We start from the raw sequence: 24,083 nt of genomic DNA on the forward strand, positions 1-24,083 counted from the left end.
TGGATTATAACAATCAAAATGTCTTCAAATGTTACCACATGCTCCCTGGGGCAAAGGAACAAAACTGGCTCCAGTTGAGAAGCAAATGGCATAAGGAACAGCCCAATTCCAGAAAGAGTGAAGATGCAATGCGGGTTCTGTTCATAACTGGGTAGTCACATGACCCAAAGAAGGGATACTGATGACCTGGTTGCCACACAGATTGGTATCAAAGAAAGATGGTGCATCCATGGCACCCCCATAACTGTGACAAAGAGGCCCCCCGGGGGGCACTGGGCATACCTGTAAAGTGTGTAAAGACATTGTCTACAAGGAGTGAGAGCAGTCTGTGCTGGAGAACTCACAGAAATACCAGGACACCCCAAAGTGGCAGATGGGATTCCTTCTTGCTTCTAGGTATTGCGGATTTTCTGATGCCTCAAATGTGCTGCCCACAATTCTGGCATTTGAAGGCATGTGAAGAACCAGGACTGCAGCTTGAGCTCTGCACCCCCTTGTGTAAGAAGGGCTTGTTTGGGAAGTCAGCAAGCATTGGCTGAGTACAGCCCCACAGCAGGCAGCAAGCTGGATGCCAAGGCTGTGACAAGGAATACATCAGATAAGATCTTCGCCTCCCGGAGCCTGCAGGCACTTGAGGAAGTGAGACTATTAAGCAAGAGACTTCAAGACCAGGATGGATTATCTGGACTTTGGTTTACTCCCCTGTCACATGGCAAAAACAGTCCTTAGTCACCGAACGTCCAGGTTCTCAGGGGGATCATGAATAATGTGTGGGGACAGCATACCCCGAGGGAAATCACCAAAACAGGGATGGACAGAACATGGAAACAAGCAGCTGAATTTGGTTAACACAAGCAAAATATGGAGCCCATCCTGTCCACGAAGCAAAATGAGACCAAATCATGACGCATCACTGATTTCTTGTTCCTGGTCATTGGGATCTCTGTAGAAACACAGAAAAGGACAACAAGCAACTTGGGTGACATGAGTAACTGAGACAGAAAGCTGCTTTTTCTTCTCTCTCCTCCATGGCATTAATATGCTGTCTCCTCATGACCATAGCAGAAGTGTTTGCTGCCATACAAGAGACAAAAACCGCCATGATCAGTATTTCCACAGACACTGGAAAAAACAAATCTCCATGAAGCCATTACCAGCACATCCTTTACACAGCTCTTCCTCCCAGAATCCATTGGTGAAATCTTACAAGGTCAGCCCCTACCCATGATGTAAGCTAAGAAACACAGTCTTCCAGCTCTACCGCCGTGCTCCAGGAATATTGATATGAAATACGGGTAGAGAAGATGCTAGAGACAAGCAGGTTCTGAGCACAGACTTGCTGAGAGGATCATAGCCAGGGTCCTGGCAGAATAGAGGGAGGAGATATTTAAGAAGAGAAAGATAATTCTTCAGGACTCCACAGGTGGTGAAGTCTGGACTCAGGTGTGGTACAGACTTTAGAGACCATTTTCCAGGCAGAATTCCTGGGCAACAGTACAAACGGCTCCAGGCAGGTTCTTGTGTACATGGCCCAATTTCATCCATAAGGAAAAACTCACAGATCCTAATAGTGAAGAATACAACGACACACTTCCTCAGTAGGCCATATGATCCTTCTGGGCTCTCAGAGTGAGCCTTCCAGGCCTTCTCACCAGCCTGAGTTGAGAGCAGACATATTTGGCCTTCCGTGTTCTAGAAGCTTTCTCCTAAATCCTCCCAAACAAAATTTTCCCTTCTCTAGCTCCCGGCAGAAATAAGGATTCTTAAAGTCACCGAAGCAGACTCTCTAGGAATCCCTCTGACAGAGCACACACCTTACACTGCCTCACTTCTCACTCTGGTATCCCTTCTCCACTTTATCTTGGCAGTTGGACTAAAACCTCTAATCTATCATCCTCTTCTTCTGCTCCTTCTAACAACAGGGCAAGAGTCAGTTACTATGAACAGTTGAGAATACATGATCCAGACCCTAGACACAACTAATAATACTGAATGGTAATCCATAACTGTCTAACCTCAGAGCCTCTGCTTCCGAACGGAAAGTCCAGGCCTTAGGTGGCTCTGCTCTGGCTCCTCACTAACTGTGCCACTGCTCCTAAATGGTGACTTCGCATGCCCAATAGGGCATGGCTGACCACAAATACTCCCTTCTAGAGCATGCTCTGGTGTCTACAATTGGATTTTGTGGATTTTGTTAGGGGATGGCTATCCCCCATGATGCTGTCCTCCAATGGCAAAAGGAACCACAAGGGTGTGCAGCTCTAGGCCTGTGAGATGGCCAAGGATATCTGTCCACAGAGCCTGTGCAGTGACTTAAGTGTCCAAATTCCTGCATGTAGAGCCCCTCGTAGAGCAGTATGAGAGAATAGGGTGGCCTGTGTATTAGGAGCCAGTTCACCCCATGTTGCCATATTGCAATAGACGATTCTGACAGGTATGAGAATTCTGACTTTAAGCTCACCCCCTACGTCACTGCAAAAATGCATTTGTCAAAGTAGGAGGAATGAAGATACACTTTACTTTGTGTGTGTGTGTGTGTGTGTGTGTGTGTGTGTGTGTGTGTATGTTTTGAAGGCCCCATGTGTATCTTGTCCTGGAATCCTAAATGTTATGATAAGCATATTCCCCAGAGCTGTGTCTTTTGGCCCACGAGTGCTGAAGGCAGCATGGCATTTGTGATGCACCTCCCTAAGTAATGCAACACTCTGGTGGTGAAAGTCAGGAATCAGCACTCAGGGACACAAAAATTGTCCTCCTTCTGCACCAAAACAGACTTCCTTCTGCATCTGCAAGACATTTGCAAAGCAGGAAACAGGTGGGTCCTTGAAGGTGGGGGCTGGCAGACTTGGCGCTAGCTTGACAGAGATGGTAATAAAGCCAGTGGGGTCATTTGGAAAGGAACGAAACTACAGAGAGTAGGCAGGGCGGAGCTAAAGATTTACTCTTTAACATGTGCCCTCAACTGGAGAAAATGATTCACTCTGGCATCTAACTCACAAGGATATTCTAAATGGAAGCCTCAGATACCATCTATCACAATGGTTTCCAGGCCTTTTTCTTATCAACAAAATCAAAAAGATTTATCAAAATGAAAACTTATGTGAAACCCCCATAGCGAAGCAGCCAAAAGAGAAAAACCAATTCCACAGACAATTTAAACCCTTGCTAAGATTTGAAAAACACTTCACTATTTACAGATATCCCCTAAGTTCCTCCTCAGAGGTCTGCGGTCCCTGGAGCAGGGATTAAAATCACTAATTTAGCAACGGCAGGTGACATGGCTGGGGCCTGGCCAGTACCCATTCTATTTTTCTGAGAACAGTCCTTCCCTCTACATTCCCTTGCCGCATTTGGGTGAAGCAAACCCGCATACTTTCTGTTCCCAAGCCAGAGAGGTCAGGGGACCTGGACCACAGACATTCTATCTCTGGCCACAGTGATTGGTTCAAAGATGGTTGGTGCCTAACATAGAACCAATCAGAGGTTCTCACAAGTCTTGGGGGAGGGCAGTGTTAGCTCTATTTTTTTTTAAAGCTTCTAAGAAAGCAGGCAATAGGAAGCAGAAATGGAGATTGAGTTCAGAGTATAGAGGGAAGGCACAGGAAGATCCTTCCTAGAAGAAGACAGTCTGGGCTCACACTTGCGTCAGCCAATACAGTTCTCATCTCTACCCAGCCAGTTTAGACTACAGCCATCTGCCCAGGGAAGAGTCCTGACCAGTGCAACCCAGGCGAAAATACCAAAGCCCGACAGAGGACAAGCACTGCTCCAGGTCTTGGGTAAAGACTCAGCTCCATGTAAACAATCACATTGCATTTTAAGCTTTTCTCTGTTCCTCTTTGTTTGTTGAGACTGACTATAACTTTCCCATGTGGATAAGAAGTTTAGGTAAGTTAGAATGGTGGGAAAAATAATACTGGCCTCCGGGCAGACAGTGGGAGACTAGCTTTTCACAAAGACGGGGTGTTTGTGGTGCCATCCGAGAGCCCAGGAAGGTCACTTGGGAAAAATTAACCTCTAATATTCCAAAAAAGAACTTCACTAGATTAAAATACTGCCTTTTTCAGATTTCTCTTTCAAAGTTCATCGCTTCCTGGCCTTGTGACATCCATCATCTTGAGAAGATTGGTGGCCACCAGGAAGCTTGAGTGTAGAGGAGTACAGACATACTGCCATGGGCACTGAACACCGACAGGGAGAGAGAAGGATGCTGAGTGGATGCCAGTCATACTGTGGACAATCCTAAAGACACAACGAAACGAAGTGAGACAGACCTGGCTTCGGACCCCATTCCAGCTGCATCCATCTTGGCTCATATGGGGGCCAACATTTAACATCTGAGACTTCACTTCCTACCCTGTGAACGTAAAGCACAAATATCTGCTTTGTCCTGGGGATGAAATAACCTCGTGAAGACCCAAGTGTGTAACGAGTGAGTTCCCTTGCATCAAAGAAAATGGAAATTACTAGCTCCATTGTAGTGGATTGTTTCCACAGTTGTGATTCTTCTGAAACAGATGGAGAGTTTGGGAGAAAGATCTACTTCCCTAGGCAGAGTGCTTCCACCTCACCTAACCAAGCTCATGGAGGCAACAAGCCTCAGCTCAGCACACTCCTTAGATCCAACGGTCTAGACAGGAGCTCATGGCTGGGACGAGAGCACATTACACACAAGGGAGCATGCTTTCCCCACGTCCCATGGGCAACAGGATCTGCAACTACAGACGGGAGCAGACTGGGTCCAGCAGCATGGGTGTGTGCTACACAAGGGTCCCAGGCCATGGAGAGAGGGACTTCATAATGGTAATGCTTGAGGAACTGGGGCACAGATAGGTTAAAAGACTGTTACCCAGCAAACAATGGCAAGATGGGGCTACAGAATAGATCTAACTCTACCCAAGATCTTTTCCCCTGCACACCGTAAGTAGGGTACCATTTTCGACCCCTCAGAATAAGCCATGTGGAAAGGACTGCTGTGGGCAGGGTTGCTGGAATCAGAAGTGACTCAGAGCTAGATCATGGCAAAGGAAAAAACAAAGAAGCATAAAGTGGGACATTCATCTCCCTTTTCCAGGCTCCTTCATCTTAGAGTCCGGTGCTGGAGATAAAGATAGAAAAGGCCTCCTGTGCTAGGGTATTAAGAGTCTCATATGTTACTCTTCAAGGGAATTTGCATCTAAAAAGCAGAGCCAAGCATCCTCCTCCAGTGTAGGCCAGATGGCCGCAAAGGAGGGGTTCCAGGCAGTGTCCGCCAATAGTACTGCTATTTCTACCTAAGAGCCCGTCTGGGGCTAAGCAGTCCTTCTGGAGGGGGGATGAAGCCAGCTCTGTGGTGGAGACAAGGCTGAGCCAGGAGTGGACGGATTGTAGCATGTTCAAAGATATGTCACAAGAATAATGAAGTGCCCTAGCCTCAGGCCAGGCTGACCTCCCAAAGTATGTGTTTGGGAGTTTGCAGCTGGAGCGGGATCGCTTGAAGAGAGCCAGGCCCACCCGGATGCAGGCGGGTGGCTGGCCTTCCCACCCCCACCTCTGGACCCAGCCATGAGCAGAGTCCTGCCTGACCAGCCAGCATCTTGAGGTGGCGGGCACCTTGCCTGGGCTGGACTTGCAACGTACTAGGACCACCCCTCAGGACACCCCCATGGGGAGTCACGGAGCCTATGTCAGTAAGGCTGGGTCAGGATGCAGGATGTAAGTGGGCCAGCTTCATGGGTGGCAGGGATGGCACAGGGAATAGGGAAGAGCTGCCACTCAGAGTGCCCTCCCTCCAGAGAAGGAAGGCAGCAGAGCAAGCAGACACCAGTGTTCCCAGAGCCTCTCCTCCTCACTCCCGGTCCTCCACAAGATGCCCTCTTGTGGTGTTTTCAAGCACTCTGCTAAAGGAAAGGGAATTGCTACCCTAGGAGGCATTTTGGAGAGCGAGACAGTTACAGGAAGCAATGTAGGTCTTTGGCCCAGTTGATTTCTATGAGATAGAGGTTGGTAACATGTGTGAACTCGGGGATCAAGGGCATGTCCCCAACCCAGACGGGCTGGAATAGGGCTGGGGAGGCTATCACCTGGCAGAGAATGCAAGGCTTCCCTCCCAGCCAGGAGCCCTGGTGACAGAGCTCCCATAAATCTTAACATGCTTCTCTCATGCCATGCTGTCATACCCAGAAGGCAGCGGGGAGCTCAACTTCAGAACCATTGGGTTCAGAGGGCCTCAACCCAGAGATGGTGGATCTGGTTTTAGTCTAGCTAATGTCCCTTCCATGGGTCTTGCTGGGGTATCCACAAACAACCAAAAGAGGCAAAGGCCATCGGGCTTCCTCTTCAGTGGTAGAAAAGAGGACCCCCCTTTCAGAATGTCTGTATGCACCAATCCACATCTGGAGTGGTAACTCCACTAACAAGCATGAAAGACAGAGCCCCGGAATCCTCTCTCAGCCTCAGCAGGATCATCTCACCTTCTCTGCCCACACACACCTCTCCCTGCTTCTTCTGGCCCAAGTGGCCAAGGTCTCAGATTGCCCATGTCCCCACAGCACCCACACAAACACAGCCTTTACACAGAGCAAAGACCAACACCCATTCCTAGAGTCACATATATTTCCTCATGTGCATTCAGAGCTATGTCTTGCTCAAGCACATTCATTTCACACCCAAACACCACACACACACCACACTCAGAAGTACTCAACAAACAAATATTACACATTCTTACACATATACACTTTATAGTGTTCCCACCCCATAGCTTTCAAATGCATAGAATTTCCTATCTGAGTAGACTCCCACAATCCATATCCATATATACATATCCACATATCCATATATATCCTGTACTCCTACATGTGTACAGATAGTCATATATATTAGCATTTTAGCATTAGCCTCACAAAGGTTTATAGAGAGCGAGAACTGCTAAGTCCAGTCTCCTTTCCCTAAGACCTCCTCTTCACAGCCTGCTGCAGCCACTTCCAGAAGTCCTTCCCCTCAAGACACATATGGGTTCTCTGCTAAACGGCTTTGTCAACCAGTCATTTCTGATCCTTTTCAGGTGAGTCACAAAATTTGCCTTGTTTAAATAACTCCCCAGTGACTAAAAGCAAGCTGAAAAGGAAAGAGTTTATTGGGCTTACACTGAAGGAAGTCAGGACAGGAACTCAGGGCAGAAACCTGGAGGCAGGAGCTGATGCAGAAACCATGAAGGGATCCCGCTTGCTGTCTTGCTCCCCATGGCTTGATCAGCCTGCTTTCTTATAGAATCCTCAACCACCAGCCCCCGGATGGAACCACCCACCATGGACTGACCTCCCCGATCAATCACTAATTGGGAAAACACCCTAAAGCTGGACGTTATGGGGGCATTTTTGCAATGGAGGGTCCTGCCGTTCACATAACTCTAGCTAGTGTCAATCTGACATAAACTAGCCAGGACAAGTGACCCCTTGTCAACTTGACACACAGACGTCACTGTTAAGCTATAACCGTCCCTTTCTTGTTCATCCTGAAGCTCACACATTAACATCAACCTCACTTCTTTTACAAAATTTAAAAGTCTCACAAATCTTTACAAATTCAAACACTTTAAAATTCAGTTTGTTTAAAAAGCCAAACTTCCTTTTGAAACCTAAAACCTCTTTAAAAATTCAGTCTCCCCTCTGTGGGCTCCTATAAAATCAAAATTAAGTTAAAGGTTTTCTTTTTCTTTCCACATAAACTTTTTGTTTTAAGAAATCAAGAATATTTGTGGCTTAGATTTTTAAATCACGTTTACAGATAAGGAAAACTAGACCCAAACAGTAACAGTGAACCTAGCGTTGCTGGAGGAATGCAAGCCCCACCTGCGCTTGACACCCAATGCAGGGGACAGCATGCACAACTCACTCTAGTCTAGACTAGGAGCAGGGAGGATGGGTCCTCAGTGAGGGATGCGTGGCACTCTCTGACCCCTCCAGTCCTGCTGCAGGACCAGTGCACAGCTGTGGTGTCAGAGGAGCTGGGGCTGGGTTCCTGCTTACACCAAGTGGCCCTCTCTTCTGTTGACACTGGGCATTAGCTGCAGAGGATATCCACTGATTGCCAGTATTAGAACAGAAAGAGGAGCCACACAGATATCTGCTGCTCCAGGAGTACAGTCTTGGATGAACCGCACCTCCCCAGGCTTAGTCCCCAAACCTCATATTGGCATTTGCGCCAAACAAGACTCCCTGGACTTCCGGCATCATCTGTTGAGCTATGAGGTCCAGCTGGCTTTCCAGAGTGTTGGAAACCTTTATCTCACAACCCCCATCATAAATTTCAACTCCACCAGCTATTTCCTCAGGCAGGTAAGCCTCCTGGTCAATTTAGACATCAACATCTTTTTTGGTAGCAATTTTATACATAGAAATTGCTTTATGTACTGAAGCCTTCACCGAAGGGAAATCTTGTTTTCTGCAATGCACAATCATATGAGGCTCCAACAGCTGGCACAAGCTCTGAAGGACCAGTCTGTTCCACAGCACTTGGTATCGAGTTGTATCTTTCTTTGACCACCTTGCTGAGTCTCTGTTTTGCCTCATTTAGCAGATCAGTGGTGAAGTAGTCCCTTGCTCTGAGGACTTTGAGTCCTGTTTGATTCATCAGATTGTACATTTGAATTTTTTTTTTTGCTGCTCAATCTTTCTTCTCTTAGTATTCCATAATCTTCAGTCTTTGTGTTTGCACAGACGACCTTTCTCAATGCTGAACTCCTCTTCTGCCTTTGCATTGATTTCTTCTGCTTTCTCATTGGCTTCTCGTTCCATGAAAGCTCCATGTGCTTAATCTGCTTCTGTACATCTGTGTCACTGAGGGCCATGGCGAAAGCAAAGCTTAGCCAGGGGACCGCCTCAAAACCCTCGAAACTGGGCTTTAAGCTGCAGTGGAGCAAACCCAAGACAAAAATCCCAAAGTTAAAGAGTTTCTTACTCTACCAGGGCACAGTCACAAGCTGAACAAAGCACAAAACAAACCTCCAAACTTGTAAATAACTCTATGTCCAATTCTTTGGGGTTCACTCACTATCTTCTGGGCTCCTCCAGAGGGCATAGGTCACTTCTCTGATATCTGCCCTCTGCAGCACACACAGAGCATGTCTTCCAGGCTCCAGCTTGCGCCTCAGCTCCATTGCTGCCCTTCTCAGTGGTCATCCCATGACACTGGCATCTCCAAAATGATGGGGCTTTGTGCCTCACCTGGGCTGCACTTCCACCAATAGCTACTCCTGTCTCTTTTCAGAGACTCCAGTCCTGCCACACAGTGCCAGGACTCAGATGCTCTCCATGACCTCTCACACCTTCAAACCCAGCACCACTAGGTGACTCTTAAACTACCAAGTTTGGCTGCCAGCACAAAACACCACTTGGCCACCTCTGGACCACAGTTTCTGGATGCTGACTCTTAGGGAAAAATTCCCAAAAGATTTGACCTCAATGATGCTGGATTCTTCTTAATCAGTCAATTGGTCAGCCCCAGCTGAACAGCACCCATTGTCCCACAAATCAGAGTTCGAGTTTAGAGGTTCTGGTCTCTTGTGAATCACAGTTAATTCTTCAGCTCCAACTGACCAGAAACCACAGATTCCTCACACAAACGGCCTGATAAAGTCTTTGCTTCCCCCTGAAACTTCACAAGCCAGGCCTCCATTGTCTGAATAGCTATCAACACCCTTATCGTCCAAGCTCCCACAGAACATCCCACTGAGCTTTCAACACTCAATGTGTTTCTAGCCCAAAGTTCCAAAGTTCTTCCACAACCCTCCTCGAAACAATATAGTCAGGTCTGTCACAGCAATAACCCACTATCCAGATACCAGCCTGTCTTAGTTAGGGTTTCTATTGCTGTCATGAAATACCATGACCAAAAGCAAGTTAGGAGGAAACAGTTTATTTGGCTTACACTTCCACATTGGAGTCCCTCATTGAAGAAAGTCTGGACAGTAACACAAAGCAGGAACCTAAAGACGGGAACTGATACAGAAGCCATGGAGGGGTGCTGCTTACTGACTTGCTCCCTATGGCTTGGCCACCCTGCTTTCTTATAGAACCCAGGACCACCAGCCCAGAGATAACACTACCCACAATGGGCTGAGCTCTCCCCCCATCAGTCACTAAGAAAATGTCCTACAGCTGGGTCTTATGGAGGCATTTTCTCAATTGAGATTCCCTCCTTTCAGATGACTCTAGCTTGTGTCAGGCTGACTTAAAACTGGCCAGGACACCAGTATTCCATCTATAGAATCCTTTCCCATCTATAAGCCCCTGCCACTAATGAAGCAACCCCTGGCTCTGAGAAGTGCTGGCCTGGGAACAAGCCTGAACCCTGAGAAAAATAATCACTCAGGCAGGTATGTCCTGTATCATAGGTATGAATCTTGTGTCACTTGTGAGATATTGAAAGTCTTGAGGACCAAGGATAGAAATGTGGCCCTTCTCCTTCTCTTGTGACTCTAATACGCCTACTGGACCTCAGTTCAGCTCCGCCCAGAGTACTGCCTCATTCTTCTTCTGGTTTAATTGAAGCCTTCCTTAAAAGGCATCCACCCCTGCCTTAGACATACCCAGGTACAAATCCCAGCCCTTCTAACTTCATTGCTTGGGCAACCTATCTAACATTTCTGAGCCTCAGTTTTCTCATGTAAGAGAACAGCAACACCTCTTCTATAGTTCTCAGAAGAGGTCACAAAGTACTCTGAACAATTCCTGGCACATGGCGTACAGTCCAACATAGTATCTCCTTTGCCTCTCTCATTTCCCTGTCTGCAACCCAAGGAGATTTACCCCACAGGCTGCAAGCAGGCTGGAGCAGGTTCAGGAGAAGCGAGGGACACCTGGCTCCAGCCCACGTCCACACACACAGGGCTGCATCTAGTCTGTTCCCCCCATGTGGAGTTCCAGAGTTACACGACATCTTTGATTAATAAGAAGCAGAAAGATAAGTCACATGATAATTAATAAATCATTAGCGGCATTACTTTTCATCAGATAAGCCCATTAATTGTTCCCATTTCCTTGCAGAAAGCCCAGGCCTTGAGGCCCCTCACAGCAAGTTGATTTCATGATAAATATAAGACAATGAAGGAAAGCAGAGCTGTGGTAGACCGAGCTGCATTGACCTGCAGGAGAGAGTGTGGCCAGCCCACACTCTTGGGCATGCTGGTTCAGAGTTCACCAAACAAGCACTGGTAGGGCTGGCTTCCCCACTGAACCCAGAAATTCCTATCCCAGAGCTAGCCCATAGGTTTCCTCTCCGGCAGCAACACCGAGTGTCTGCCAGCATCCGGTGTAGCCACACTAATAAAACTGCATCTAAACTGAGAGGAACTTTACTGCACCTAAAAACCGCATGTGGCAGAATAAGAGGCACAGGGACATGCCTGTCCATTCATTCGTTCACTCGTTCACCTCCATCCGTCTATCACACAAATGATCAGAAAGCATCTATTGACGTGCAAGGGACTTGGGAAAATATATGGAAGAAAAAGAGACAGTGCCCACTTTTAGAGAGCCTATATTTACTGTCTCTGAGGCCTTTATCCTTCAGAGAATGAAACTGATACAGGGAACTGCTTCCAAAAGCCATATTGAGAGTCAGTGGCAAAACTGGAGAAAGGTCCTTCACTGTACTTTATGTCCCATCTCTTCCTTCAAAGACTCCGCAAAGGAACACTAGCCCTCCACATCCCATCCCATCCCATCCCATCCCATCCCATCCCATCCCATCCATATCCCATCACATCCACATCCTATCCCATCCCATCCATATCCCATCCCATCCCATCCCATCCATATCCCATCCCACCACATCACATCACATCACATCCCATCACATCACATCCATATCCCATCACATCCACATCCCATCCCATCCCATCCATATCCCATCCCATCCCATCCATATCCCATCCCATCCCATCCATATCCCATCCCTATGACATCCACATCCCATACCATCCACATCCACACCCCATCCCATCCCATCCACACCCCATCCCATCCCATCCCCATCACATCCACATCCCATTCCTATGACATCCATACCTCAACCCATCCACATCCACATCCCATCCCATCCTATCCCCATAACAGAGACAGAGCTGGTCCTCCAGCTTTCACACCCTCGGGGCTGGCTCACCCACACCTTTACCGCCAGGGCGCTTTTGTGCTGCCTAGGTTGCCTAAGGCGAGGTGCAGGGGCCTCTCTCTCCAGTACTGCAACTGGTGAAGGGCAGGGACAGCTATTGCTATCATGACCTCAAGGCAAGCTCTCCCACCTGTCACAAGTGATGGGGAGACATTTATCTCTCACCCACACCACCTTAAGGCAGATGAGGGGTGGGGTCAGATCTCCCACACTCAGGTTTTCATCTGTGCCTCATCAACAGGATCAGCTCTACTGGGCAGTCCAGAAAAGGGGCGGGGCTTGCTTTCCTGAGTGCTGCAGCTGGTAATGGGGAGGATCAACACCCTTGTGTAGCAAGAGGATGTTAGTTCATTTCCCGGCCAACCCGGCAGCTCAGACCCAAAATAATCACACAGAGACCGTATTAATTAAATCACTGCTTGGCCCATTAGCTCTAGCTTCTTATTGACTAACTTTTACATATTAATTTAACCCATTTCTATTAATCTGTGTATCGCCATGAGGCTGTGGCTTACTGGGTAAAGTTCTGGCATCTGTCTCCGACAGCTCTATGGCTTCTCTCTGACTCCACCTCCTTTCTCCCAGAATTCCACAGAGTTAGTTTTCCCTGCCTAACTCTATTCTTTTGCCCTATCACAGGCCAAGACAGTTTCTTTAATAACCAATGGTATTCACAGCATACAGAGGGGAATCCCTCAATAGAAAAGGGGAGGTGATGTGGGAATTCCCCTCTGCATGTTGTGAATACTATTGGTTAATTCTTATTAATCCCACATCATCTCCCCTTTTCTTTTTAAATAAAAAGGAAGGTTTTAATTTTAGCATAGTAAAATTCTATATAACAAAACAGTTATCAAGCAAGAATTATAGTTACAATATTTATATCTATTTATTTCTTATCATAACTAAGAAAAACTAGAACTATAAATTCTTCAACTCCAGAAGGATATAATATTACCTAAGTAAACAGGAAGTGCATTGGAAGAAACTTCCAAAAGTCTAGAATTGACAGAGACATCTCACTGTCTGGACAGTTACCCAAAGTTCTTCTGTACCATTGGGGCATCTATCTTCAGCCTACAGGTCCATAGTATCCAGAACACTTTTCCATAAAGCAGGAAATTTCAAAGACAGTTCCACCTATATTGGCAGTTTGTCAGTCATTTTCTTCTGTGTGCTGCAGAATGAAGTAGGAACCCTGAAGGACCATCTCATCTTTAGGCAACTTCAGCAGTCATTTTCTGTGGGTCCTGCATGTCCAGTCCACACAGCACAACATCAAGCAATCCAGGCAAGAGCAGTTTAAACATTTTTAATTCTCCAGCACATCAAGGACAAATATAAACATCAGAGGGGGAGATTTCTGTAATACATATGATAAACCAACGATAAAGAGTTCTACAGAATGAAGAATTTCAGATAAAGAATTCCACAGGTAATTCACAGAGGATAAGCAAAAGGCTAAATAGCCAGGACTCTCAACCTGCACATTCTTGATTTTGAGAACAGGGACAGCATTTCTACCACCACCATCACCACCACCATCCCCCCAACATTACCAATCACCACCATCACCACCACCACCATCCCTACCACCACCATGGTTGCCCTATTGTGAGATCCAACTTGTCTCCAGGTACTGCCAAATGTCCCTTGGAGACAAAAATCAACCCTGGTTTAGAACATAAAAATATGCACAGTCATCTGAGTGAACAAGTAATTGAAAATCAAAATAACAATGTCACTCTCTCAGAATAGGAAGATTCTTAGGACAGATGCCAAAGGTTTGGGCAGGGGAATGTTTGTGGTTTTGGTTTATGGGGACACAAACAGGAGAGACAGATTTAGAAGAGGAGCTGTCAGCACCGGGCAGTTCTCTAGATGTACCTTCCCCTTGACTCAGCAATTCTCCGCTCCCATGGAACTGAGCACAAGAGTGCACAGGGACATACATCCAAAGGGTGCCAAGCAATAGATAACTGAGAATTTGGAAATTATAGAAGATGGGCAAAAGAAGAGTTAAACTGTGGCATATTGAAGAAAAACTGGGAAATAATTGTCGAAGACATGAAATTAAATAAGGCAAGTTAAGAAAATATGACCTAGAATTTATTGTTAGAATACTGCATTCATGAACGCTTGTACATTCCATTATAAAATACTAATATTATAAGTTAAAATGCTCTATTCATGAAAGCTTGTACACTCCTAACAGTGCTTAATCCTTGAGACAGAATGTGGTTGAGGTGGTGAGGGGATTGAGCTTGGACAAGGAAGGGAATGTCTTCCTGTTGTTTGTTTTGTGACAGTCTGTATGGCTCGAGTTGGAAGAGTCATAATTTTTTAAATGAACTCTTAAAAAAATTCCCAAATTGAAAGCATTCATGCTATGCATGCCCCAAGTAAATGGGTCAAGCCCCACTGACCTCCATGGACCATGTCACTTTGTCCATAGATCAGATTCTGGAAGGTGGTACATGCACCAGGCTATGGAAGATTTCAGCCCTGGGTCATGCCAGGTACACCTGCCGGCTGGAGTGAGCTTGGAGCATGATTACAGCAAAATCAGATCTGGGTGGAGTCTCAGCCTCTGGCTAAGGACATGCTGGGCCAGGCATGTGTTTTCTTAGCAATTCCCTGAAACAATCTGGAAAAGGGAGCCAGTCAAGCCCAACGCCAGTTTTCTTCACTTTTACTACATGCTGCGTCAGTGGGCCTCCCCACTCTCTTCAGCAGCTGCTCTTGTTTCCCGGGCTCATGTTCAGTTTACAAATCTCTGGGCTCTGGTCCACTTCCCACCACAGTGAATTGTCCCAGAAACACAAAGAAAACAGAAGTTCTGAGGTCTGGAGCTATTTTTCATTCTTTATTTTCACAGCATTATAAATTTTAAGTTATGTTTTCAGCTTGGAACTTGTATCCATGGTTGGAAGCTGTGAGTTTGAAGCACAAGCATGTTAGCAGCAAAAGTATGAAGCTCGGAGGCAAATTCAGCAGAGCCATGAGACACAGTGGACACGATGGACATGTTGCTAATCTCTTCCACAAGACCCCAAGTACTGTTAGAACCATCGCTCCATCCCAGCTACACCCAGTGCACCAGTAGAGCAGCCCACTAAAATACCCTGGACCGAGCTGAGCGGGCATCACGGCAGAGTTACGGATCAGCATACAAAATCACGGTATGAGGTCATTGCGACTACAGCCATACTGAAAAGAATCCCTCTCCGGTTTGAGGCACCATCCACCTGCCAAAATCAAACTACCAAGAATAAAACTTTCTTCCCAATAGATCCATCTATTCAACTTCTGGTTTTTTAAAAATTCTTATTGCTTTTGTTATTATTTTATATGTACAGGTATCTTGCCTGTACATACGTGTTATGTGACATGTGCATGTCTCTTTATGCATATGTGTATTTGTAGGCATGTATGTATGAACATGTGTACGGACATGTGTGTGTTAAGTTCTGGGAGAGGTGAAAAGAGGGTGTTAGGACCCTGGGAGCTGGAATTTCAGGCAGTTTTGAGCTATTCGATGTTCTGGGACCTGAACTCTAGCCCTCTGAAAGAGCAATAGGTGCTGTTAACTTAGGATCTCTCCAGCCCCTCCTTTTTCTTTTATTCCTAGCTTCAGCATATGACAGAAAGCATATGCTTGCTTTTCGGAGTCTGGCTTATTTCGCTTAACAGAATGATCTCTAACTCTTACCTATTTTTCTGAAAACGACACAACTTCTTTTTAAAGTTATTTGAAATGGGGTCTGTGTCGCCAGTTAAAGTAGCCTCCAACTCTCCATCCTCCTGCCTCAGTCTCTTAAGTACTGAAGATGTGGGTATGTGCCACCACATCCAGTCAAAGTCAGTTAGTTTTCAGAATTGTGCCTGGCGCAGTAGTTTTTGCATGCCAGGGTTAGCAATGGCATCATCACTCCTAGAATTACCTACTATTTACTGAACTGCCAGTCTACCGGGGCAGAAAACCCTTCCCTCTTTCTTATTCTGCAATCCCAGCTCTTGGCAAAAACTAGGTGATCAAGGTCTGATGAAAAAGACAACTGGAAAGCTGGGTGTGCCTGCCCTCCAGGGACCCCGGCGTCCCAAAAGCAGCAGTTCACCATTCTGTAGAGATGAAGAGTAGACCCAGCAGGGCTTGCTGCGGGATTCAAGATCACCTGATCACTCACCATGGGGCTTTCTCAGAGGCAGATTCACGCATTCTTAGCAGGACCTACCTTCCCAAGGACCCAGACTTTCTCTGAGCCTGGAATAATTGCCCTCTTATCTTGATGGGTCATTATGGTGCCATGATCTAGAAAAACATCATTCTGAAGAACTTCTGCTGTCTATCATCTGTGTTTACAACAGCTGATTTGCAATCCCTTTCGGTAAGAGTCCTCCAGCCCATCACCCTGACATCTCTCTGAGGGCACCCTTCACATTTGAATCTCTCTGGCCACATCTGTGTTTCAGATCCAGCCTGACTCACAATCCTCAGATTTAATATGGAGTCCTCCACACAGCTGCTCAGTGAAAGCCTAAGCCTCTGGCAACATTCTAGCCTCCCCAGCTATGCTTGATCGACTCCCCCTCTCCTTACCTTAGTGGCCAGCATGCAGCTGTCCAAAGCCCCAGATCCAGCACTTCTGTGGCTGGTTCCCCTCTCTCCAACTGCCCTTGGAAGCTAGCTCAAAAATCCTGTCAGATTTGCATATACTGTGGCTTACTCCAGGGCATGCTTCCACAGACAAAATGCTATGGCCTGAAAAATTCATTTCACACCCAGTTATTTGTTCATATTTTTGTCTCTATTTCAGGGTGGACAAGCTTTTTGAAATTTATTTGTGTCCAACATTCATTCCAGAATACAGGACAAAATCATCTTTCAGTAATAGTGAACTATCAGCTGAATGAATGAATGAATGAATGAATGGCAAGACAGATATGTCTCTAGGGCCCTGTGGTGCATAGGAGTGCTACAGTGGTACTACTGACTATAATCCCAGGACTTGGGAGGTTGAGGTAAAATTTCAAGTTACAATCTAGCCTAAATTACATAAGAAAAGAGAGAAGAGGGGGGAAAAGATTATATTTAAACTTATTATGTTTCTAGAAGTTCTTCTTTAGAAAAAAAATGACAAAAACAAAGAGGCCAGCCAAGAACTAGAAAGAAGTCCTGTAACATGCAGCCCAGGGCTGGCCAAGAACAGCTGTTTTCTGGAGAGCCCAAGGCACTCAGCTTGTTACCCCTCCCACTTCGTGTGAGTCCAACCCAGCCTCCTTCCCTTGGCATTGACTAGACACCTGTGTCCCTGCTTTAATCCCCAGGTAAGCTACCTGTACGTAGCCTTGCACCTCCCCTTGTCCTGGCCATGGGAACATCAATAGTCCAGCACACCTGTGTGCTAGTGGTCATTGATCCATGGGTGGGGCCTAGCAGGACAGAGGCCTCAGCTTTTGAAGCCCTGACAAGACTTCTCTACCAGGCCTGACCCTTGACCTGCAGGTGGGCACAGCCTTTGTCCCTGCATGTCCCAACCACTGTCGGTCCTATTGCAGAAACTCGTGAAGGTATTCAATTCAGGTCAGCACAAAGCAAAACAAACAGAAGGGCCAAGGGGCCAAGCCTGTGTGGAAGGCTTTGCTGGACAGGGAAGCCACTGCTTGCAATACAAGGGTAATCCTCACCAGGTAGGTCCCGCCGGACAGCAGGGCGCCACCTGTCACAGCAGGTTGTGTATAAATGTGTGGCCGAGGTTAGGTCTCCAAAACAAGAGGACTAAAAAGCAGGGGCCCTGAAGAATCGGAAAATGCCTGGGCATCAGAAAGCAACGCTTTCCTCTTTTTGAGCACACGGATAGGCACAAAGCTGTGGTCGGAGCCCAGGCGCTACAGAAAGCGTCAGCTCACCTGCATTCACGGACCTTGAGTCACCAGAAGTCACAACACACTGGCAACAGTCATTGTACTGCTGACAAACAGCAGTATCCCTGAACCTCTGCTTCAGGGGAATCTACAATAAGCGGCAGAAGAGGACAGACCTCGATCTAATGCCACCTCAGCCACACAGAGATCAGCTACAGAAACTCACTCAAGTGGCTTACCCCCATGGGACCTCGGTTAAGTCACCTGTGCCAAAAGTCTTGTGCCAACAAGAATGAAGGCTCTAGAGATCAATCATGTGCAAAATAGGTTGATGCTACCCTCAGCCTCTCACTTCCCACCACCTACCTGGCACAGCAGGTCCTGCAAGTCCCAAGATACTAGGACTTCTCAAGCACTTCAATGTTACACTGTATTCTATTCATATAACTTGCAGAAAATACAATTTTCTTAAACCCCAGTTGTCTTATTTGTATGATCAGGGTAAAAGTAACTATCTTGTGGCCAGGTGGTAGTGGCATATGCCTTTAATACCAGCGCTTGGGAGGCAGAGGCAGGCAGGTCTCTGTGAGTTCAAAGTCAGCCTGGTCTACAAAAACTAGTTCCAGAACAGGCTCCAAAGCTACACAGAAACCTTATCTTGAAAAAAAAAGAAAAAAAAAAGAAAAAAAAAGAGTACCCATCTTGTAAGCTTTTCTTTAACTTAATATTTAAAGTTACTAATAAAATATTTTCTCCCAGTACAAAAAAGTTTTTGTGCATGGTATATTGATAGTTTCTGGGTTCTCTTTGTTTCTGTTACATCTTAATCTGTAGTTGAGTGAAACTGGCCTCTTTCTCATTTCATGTGTCATCCATGTCAGGCTTTAGAATATGATTTTGCCTCCAAGTTTATCAGTATCTTCTGTCTTGTGGCAGAATCTGTGTAAGATTAATAACATTTCTATCTTAATTAGTCTCCAGAAGCTAATGATGGAGGAAGGTCATTGGTTAATTAATAAAGAAACTGCTTGGCCTCATAGGCCAGCCTTTGGGTGGGTGGAGTAAACAGAACAGAATGCTGGGAGGAAGAGGAAGTGAGCTCAGACGCCATGCCGTTCCTCTCTGGGGCAGATGCCAGGCTGCTGCTTTCCAGGGCAGACATGATGCAGCCAGCCGCCAGGTCAGACATGCTGAATCTTTCCCGGTAAGCGCACCTAATGGTTGCTACGCAGATTATTAGAAATGGGCTAAATTAATATGTGAGAATTAGCCTAGAAGAGGCTAGATATAATGGGCCAGGCAATGTTTAAAAGAATACAGTTTGTGTGTTGTTATTTCGGGACATAAGCTAGCCAGGCGGCCGGGAGCTGGGTGGCAGGAACGCAGCCCGCAGCTCCCACAACAAGCGAATTTGCCTCTGATATTTTTACTGTAGCAGCAATTGGAGGAGTGTTCAATTTCCTTTAATGATTAGAGGACTACTAGAATTTCTATTTATTAGATCCATTTTGGAGCATTATGTCTTTATTAGGATCTGTCTACTTTTTAAAGACTGTCTTTTTTCCCCCAGTGAATGCTTTTGATACTTTGTCAGAGATTAGGTGTTTACAGCTGTGTGTGTTTATCTCTGGGTCTTCTAGTCTGTTTCATTGGTCTACAGGTCTCCGCCACACTCTCTGTGTCACTGTGGCTCTGTGGTATAGTTTGAACTTGTGCAATATGGCACCCCTTGCTGTGTTCTTTCTGCTTAGAACTGCTCTAGCTATTTGTGGTCTTTTGCTCTTGTTTTTCATATGAATTTTAGGATTGATTTTTTTCAAGTTCTGCAAAGAATACCAGTTGGATTTTCATGGGGATTTTATTAAGTATGAAGATTGCTTTCAATAGTATAGCCACTTTCATAATGTTGACTCTACCAATCCAGGAGCATGGAAGAAGGGCTTTCCATATCTAGTATCCTCTTTAATTTCTTTTATTTGATTATTACTAAGATTTAACAGCATGAGATATGCTATCTGATGCAGCACTGCTTTCTACGTGTGTGCGTGTGTGTGTGTGTGTGTGTGATATGATGTGATGATGGTAGTAACAACACCACTGATTGATTCTCTCTTCATCTTAGGCAATCAGATTAATACATAATCCTTTAGTAAGTTAATTACATAATCAGATGATTTTATATCTTTGTGTAATTAGAAAGCACAGGTTTAGAAGAAAATGTGGCTGTGGTAATAAATAGGCATGTAGAAGATTATGCTCAAGCAAGAAATGTATATGGCCATTAACATATGTACACACAAATGAATCAAGTGATGTCCAAGTATCCAGGGACCTTGGGTGCTACTGATGGATTGAATAAATGTAGATGTCCTGATTTTGATATTATATTCTTTTTGTTTTACAAAATGTTGTCACAAAATTTACAGTGGATATATTTGAGGTTTCTTGCAACTACATATAAATTTATTATCTCAATTAAATTTCAAATTAGCCAAAAAAGTGGAAATGAGCCAGGTGTGAGGATGCACACCTGTAGACCCAGCTCTTTGGGAGGCGGGGGCAAGAGGATCTGCTGAGTCTTGTTCCAGGTTAGCCTGGGTAATACAGTGCGCTCATTTCTCTTTTCTTAATAAAAGAAAAAGTTAAGCCATATCCACAATTTTAAAAAGAAAGCTAAAACGTAAAAGGTCCTCAAAACTTTCCCCTGGGAGAGATCAAACTCGGGATCTGAGGATCTAACCCTAGTGCCCCAGCACCCCCTTTAAAGCTGGATGCTGGCGAGTATCTATAACCCCAGGTGTGAAGGATAGGATGTGAAGATTGATGAATCTTTTGAGCTTGCTTGGCAAATTGGTAAGCTTCAGGTTCAGTGAGAAACCCTGTCTCCAAGACTAAGGTGGAGGGCCAGCAAGATAGCTTGCTTAGAGAGTAAAGGTGCTTGCCACCAAACCTGATGATCTGAGTTTGATCCCTGTTGGCAGAGGTTTCTGTCCTGCCTGGTCCCACAACAAACACACAGAAACTATATTATTTATAATGCTGTTTGGCCAATAGCTTAAGCATATTTCTAGCTAGCTCTTACATCTTAAATTAACCTATTTCCATTATTTTAATTTTACAATGAAGCTCGTGGCCTACTGGCAAGGTTCTGGCTGACAGCTTGCTTCTTTCTCTTCTGGTGGCTACATGGCATCTCTCTGACTCCGCCTACTTTATATATCTCTCTTCCAACCTGGCTATATTCTGTTAAGCCTTTGGCTGAAAGCAGTTTCTTTATCAACCAATAAAAGCAACCCATATACAGAAGGACTTCCCACACCAGATCCCAGGGCTCTAATAGTTGTCTTCTGACCTCCACACATATATAGCATCCAGGTGCATGAAAAGCACACACACACACACACACACACTAAATATATGTAACAAAAATGATCATAAGATGGAGAGCAACTGAAGAAGACACCTGACAACAAGCCATTGACTTCTGGTATCCACACACGTGTGTGTGCAGTTATGTGCACATAAACACACAAACAACATATATGCATGGTAGCTACTGTTATTAGAATTTAAAATCACATTACTGACAAGGTGTGATAATGCACATCTATCATCCAGTACTCAAGAAGCTTAGGTAGGAGAACATATAGCTTGAGACCATCTGGGCTATACACAGAGAGCTCCACAAAATGCATCCAAAAGTTGGTCCTAATGGCACAATTTGATAACGCCATTCAGGAGGGTCAAAGCCTGTCTGGGCTATGGAGTGAGTTCAAGGCCACTGAGAAACTTAGTAAGAACTTGTCTTGAAATAGAAGAAAAAGGGATGAGGATACAGCTCAATAGTAGAGCACTTGCCTCATGAGAGTGAGGCCCTAGGTTCAGTCCTCAGTGTCAGGCGGAAGGGGAGTGGGGAACAAGGGAAACAAAGAATCCCAAGTTTTCTACAAAAGCATGACTACAGAGTTGGCTCAGTAAAATGTACAAGATAACAAGAGGAAAGAAACCACTGAAGCCAAATGAAAGATAGCCAATGATCTCCTCCAAAATTCAAATGTAGGCCAAGATGGTTATGTGCGGGCAAATGGTGACAAGCCTTCAACAAGTTCAGTATCCTTGGGCAACAGAGGAGAGAAAGCTCTTCAGAGTGATTTTAAAGTTATATTGGACTTTTTATGCCAAATCTGCCCACACCATAGACACACACACACTAATACGCCCTACACACACATGCCACACCTGATATACATACACTCCACACACACTGTACACACACACCATACACCATATACACCACACACACACACCGTGAGCATGCTTTAAAACAGAAGCAGAGTCATCAACAGCACATTGTGAGACGGAGTTTGGCAGAGCATAGGAGAACCATCAGCAGACTCCTGGGCAGCAGTTAGTTGAGCCTGAGAAACAAGTTAGAAAGCCGTTTGTCATAGGGTTTCCCTGTGCCCTGGGCAGCAGCTGCTCTATGGACAGAAGTGCAGTGTTACCCCAACTAGTCAGTCCAACTCTCTGGCTAGGACAGTGCAGACCAGCAGATGTGTGGGTAGGAGGTGTGGGGTGGGAGAATGGAGAGCAAGAGAAAGTTTAAGTTTCATATTGTATCCAGTATTTTTGATACTTTTAATTCAATTTTTCACCTGTTTACTATAACTAGACACTAAAGTTCTATCATCTATCTCTATCTCTGTCTATGTATGTATGTATGTATGTATGTATGTATGTATCTATCTATCTATCTATCTATCTATCTATCATCTATCTATCTATCTATCTATCTATCTATCTATCATCTATCTATCTATCTATCTATCTATCTATCTATGTATCTATCTATCTATCTATCTATGTATCTATCTATCTATCTATCTATCTATCTATCTATCTATGTATCTATCTATGTATCTATCTATGTATCTATCTATGTATCTATCTATCTATCTATCTATCTATCTATCTATCTATCTATCTATCTATCTATCTATCTATCTATCCCCCCAACCAGGTCCCAGTGTTGGGAATCAAACCTACAGCATCTGTCGCCCACACCAGGCAAATCCTTTACCACTGACCTACACTATTAACTCCTCCTCTTTCATTCTAGAAGTTACACTCCAATGAACGCAGTTTTGTCCGTTCTGTGCCCATATTTCTGATTTTTTTTTCCCTGAGGACCCATTCTTAGAAGAATGAGCATGCCAACTGCTGCAATGGCTTTTGAATTTGTCATAAACTTTAAAATCCTTGGTGCACTCGGCGTTAAGAACCCTCCAGAAAGTTAGCATCACTCTATGCTGTGCACAGACACTTTCTCCTGCATCCTTCACAGTGTAGAAGTATTTTCCTTTCTCAGCCTTTTAATCCAATCGGAAATAAAAAAATGGTGCCATGTCATTCTTCTAGGCGTGCTAAGAGAGCAACAGCAAAGGTAACAATCTTTCCCTCGCTTGCAGCCAGTTTTCTTGCTGTGCTTTTCTCTACTTGCGTGAAGATAACCCTTGAAACACGCGGCCTTACAGAAATCTCTCCATGCTGGGATTTTTTTCTGGCACAAAGGCTTCAGAGCACGTGTGGTGGGAGACATGCAGTTCTGGGCCAGCCATCAACCCACTACCTGGCTGGCCTGACGACAGAGAGACAGGAAACCTGAGTCCCTTTTTGCAAAAACACTTTCATAATGGCCAGGCCTCTGAGTGGGTGCAGATGCAGGATAAGCCAAGAGGAGGATAAAGTGAAAGGCCATATGTGAGGTCTCTTAATTGCCACAGGACTGGAAACATTATTACACTTGCTTTTAATCTCTCCACTCTCCGTTCCTCTCTTTCCTTTTAATTTTCCTAAATGGCCCAGCCGCTGCTTTGGAGAAGGTATTTAATATGGGTGAGGATTTAGCTGTTCCTCCAGCAACAGGCTGGGCTACTGCTTTTAAAATGTCATCTTGATTTGCTGCTTCCCCACTAAGTAAGAGACTTACTAGGGCTTAGGACATGAAGCTGGATACAAACCTCCCTAATGAAATGGTCCAGGGCCTCACCTACTGCTGTATCTCA

At 45.3% G+C, this 24,083-nt stretch overlaps 1 pseudogene; it reads right to left on the bottom strand.

The window, feature by feature from the left end:
• Positions 1 to 8,153: 8,153 nt before the first annotated feature.
• On the bottom strand, positions 8,154 to 8,830 carry LOC130873829 (V-type proton ATPase subunit E 1-like; annotated as a pseudogene).
• Positions 8,831 to 24,083: the final 15,253 nt, after the last annotated feature.

Source organism: Chionomys nivalis, chromosome 4 (genome assembly GCF_950005125.1).
Source record: "Chionomys nivalis chromosome 4, mChiNiv1.1, whole genome shotgun sequence".
Classification (NCBI taxonomy): domain Eukaryota; kingdom Metazoa; phylum Chordata; class Mammalia; order Rodentia; family Cricetidae; genus Chionomys; species Chionomys nivalis.